General features: G+C 38.3%; 1 pseudogene; it reads left to right on the forward strand.

Annotated features, from left to right (window-relative positions):
- Positions 1 to 432: 432 nt before the first annotated feature.
- On the forward strand, positions 433 to 584 carry LOC148355219 (U2 spliceosomal RNA; annotated as a pseudogene).
- The last annotated feature ends 3,107 nt before the right edge of the window (positions 585 to 3,691 follow it).

The following is a 3,691-nucleotide window of genomic DNA, read 5'->3' on the forward strand; positions in this document are numbered from 1 at the left end:
TTGACAATCACAGGTCTACTGAGTTCCAAATAATAACTGTAACGGATGATCCATTCATTCTCTACGACACGAAAGGAACAGAAAATGGGTAATATTGAAGGCCAAAGAGCATTCATGAGACAATTCTGATCTAATGGCAAAACTGTGTCAGATGCAATCAGGACAAATATCATTTCCTGTCATTGTGCCTCAAGAGTCTCGAGTTTACATTTCATTCTTAATATCAGTGAAAATGGTGACTTGATTTTCTCGGTGAGTGAAAGAATTAGGTCAACTCCTGTTTATGACAGAAATAAAGTGGTTTCTTTGATTAAAACACATGTGATGTCATATTTTGTCTATCAATACTTGTTTATTTATGACTGATGCTTTTTTATTTGTGCTTTGCCTAAATAAAGCCATGTGCACTGCAGCGGTTGTGCCAATTGCACTAAAGATGCTAGGTCCTAAGCTTGGCCTTTTGTGTACTTTCTATGAAGTCACTATCTTTGATTTTTGCATTTCGGAGATGGAATATGAGCTTGCTCTGTCCACTCCACGCATCGTCCCGGTATTGCAGTACCTCCGGGAACGGTGCATTCGCAATGATCGCAGCAAGGCTTTAGGGCTAGGACCTTAGCTTGGCCTTTTGGCTGAGAGTAAGTGTCCCGGCTCCTAGGCTTTGTAGCGTATTATGAACTGACCGATAACGGATAATGGATAATGAATAACGAAGATAGATCAATAACCCTTAAACCCCCCCCCCCCCCCCACTTATGATAAACATTAAAGAAAGCGATTCCAAATTGTTTGTCAGCTTCCTTTCATTGCTTCTCCCCTGCATGCTCTGTTTCCAGACGTGTGCTTTCATATGCAAGCATTTAACTAATCACCCAACAGGATTACTTGTTGCTAGGTTCAGAATTCAACCCCTAGGCTTCAATATTTTTTGCGAAGGCAGCACAACAGCGCTGTAATATCAGGGTTGGCTCAGGATTTTAAATTTCGATTTGGTTTAAATTTGGATTCTTGAAGGCCTAGAGAAACATAGGGGGCAGTAATTCACTAAAATGTTCGCAGAAAATTCCCATTGTTAATGTTCATTCTTTAATAGGTGTTACAGCTGTAGATGCAATAAAGGTTTGATAGCCATAGCATAGTTATTGAGGGTTGAATTGATTCGGACCACTAATCACTTAAAACAAGGGGGAAATTAACCAAAAAACAATCAAAAGAAGAGAAATACCAAAAGAGAAAAGGAAACAAAGAAGAAAAAAGCTGGGTGAAAATAGAAAAACAAAGACAGATTTTTGGGTGACCCCTTAATCAGTATAATACCATTAACATTTTAACATTATGCAAATTGAATTATCTAAAATAAATTATTCTACTAAATTACAAAAGTATTTATCTTTCACCCTACCACAACGTGTCACTGTATTGTGTAACTAATTTAAACTTTCAATTTTTTCTTACTACACAACTTTAATGATACTTGAAGAAAATGTTGATTCAAATTTTGGACTATTCAGTGCAATAACAAACAAACTATGTAAAACAAGAATAAACTTTTATGTCAAACACATTGAATGGAAAAACACAAGAAAAGTACATACAACGTTTTACAGATGTACAAAAAATACAAAGCTATTTGAACCTTTTTTATACTCTACAAATCTCAAGACAACAACACAGAATCCCTGGAAAAAAACTGTAGTTTATGAACAATTTTTACAAGGTACGTTTGATAGATTTCCTTCAAGTAAATTCAAGACACGTCAAAGACACCAAAGTTACTTAGTGCTAACTAGCTACACTAGTGGCTTACTGTTGACATTTCTTACCAAGTAGATAAACCATCGTTTAACCAGGGATTCAAAACTGTAATATTCCGGATATCACTTGTATTAAAACATGGTTGTGCTCTACCATAAAGCTTATTATGTCGAAATGAACTGCCAAAACCAACGTATAGAATCATGAACGTTCAGAAGGGAAACTGTCATTTTGCCAAAATTCATATTTTCAACATGCTCAAAAGTGATTTCTAAACAAGCTGCAAATGCCCCATGCTTTACAGTTCTACTACATTCCGCCCCAAAAAATCTACAAATACATTTTAGTAACATTTGCGTGAGGGGAACATTTCATGATGGGGGTGCATTTGCCAGCAAAACAAAGCAGGGGAATGCGTACCAGCTACAAAGAACTGGTAAGCCACCCAGACTTTTATAAGGCTTTTCGTCAGCTCCTGTGTATAGGGATACTCCAATAACAATAAAGTGGTACGGATTGTGTATACTGAAGTGTGGTCAGATGTGACAATATGTCAGGAGGAAGACTGCATCGCTCTGTAGCTAGCAATGCTAATGCTATACTCAGTTTCTCTAAATAGCATTCTTTGTGATTTTGGACAAGGTGAGCCACCTCATCCTACAGCTCGTTTGACTAGTCATTGCCAATGGTGATAATTAGTCTGGTTGTTTTGGTTGTCTACCGTTTACTGGCCTCACTTGCTGTTTACTTCAATTTAATACTGTCCGCCATGGTGTCGTCATGTGGCTCGGGTCACTTGTGTGCAAAGGGTCAATACTCTCATTCACACTAATCTACTCTCTCACTCATAACAATATACTTTTGTGACAGAGAGTATGGGTAATAGTGTGTGTAAGAGTCTATAGTAGAGTGTGTGTGTTTGTGCGAGAATATAGTATGTGTAAGAAAGTATACAGTAGTAATGTTTATGCATGGGTATGACTATGTCTGTATAAGAGTATAATACCATGATTGAAGGTATGATACATGCGAGAGCAGGTATGATTTACTTCTCAAACAGCCTCTCGTAGTGTATTGCCTTAGTTATCAAAAGCAACTTAAGTAAAACACTATCTTTCTCTCTCTTTCTTTCTTTCTCCCCCTCTCATTCTCTTTCTCTATCACCATCATTCTCTTTAATCCACAATAATGTATTTTCTACTATGTGTCCCCAAACCTCAAATGAGTTTGACACCCCTGTTTTAAGGCTTTGCTCTAGCCTTTTTAGACATGAGCTCGTGAGGTCATGCCAGCCATTTACATCAAATTATTGGATTTGTAAAGAGATGAGTAATTAGAAAACGAATATACTGTGTGTGTGTGTGTGTGTGTGTTTGAGAGAATACGTGTGTTACGTAAGCGCCAGATTTAGCAGAACATCGCCTGCAGTCGCGTTGTTGAAACTCCAGATCACAGTGACACTGAGCAGCACACTGTGCTCTTCCGAACACTTGTTGTGACAGGTTGCTTAATCATGAGCATCGCCGTCTCCTAAAATATATAGCTACACCTCCGCCTGCTACAGGTCACCGGCAAATTTGCTGGTCTGGTGTCTGGTTGAGAAAAATAAGTGTCTCAAGGTGTCCCAACAGTATAGGAACATGCACAGGAAACCCAAAGACCCATCACTACCTCATGGATTTTGAATTTAATTGTCTTTATCGTCATTGATATCAATGTAACTTGTATTGTGTTTTGGTACAGACAGCACACATCAAATGCTATCATGGAGGCAGGTTAGAGAGGGATTGACTGTCTGCGCGACTGTGGTACGCTGGTGGTTCCTGCAGGCGCACAAATCAATGTGTCCACCCGCCAAAACAAACTACGAATGTACAGCTACAGCCAGCTTTTAGCTACTCATTACATTGAAAACAAATTTATCAATTAAATTGGA

The sequence above is a fragment of the Urocampus carinirostris genome, chromosome 12 (assembly GCF_059441175.1).
Source record: "Urocampus carinirostris isolate Australia breed hairy pipefish chromosome 12, RoL_Ucar_1.0, whole genome shotgun sequence".
Classification (NCBI taxonomy): Eukaryota; Metazoa; Chordata; class Actinopteri; order Syngnathiformes; family Syngnathidae; genus Urocampus; species Urocampus carinirostris.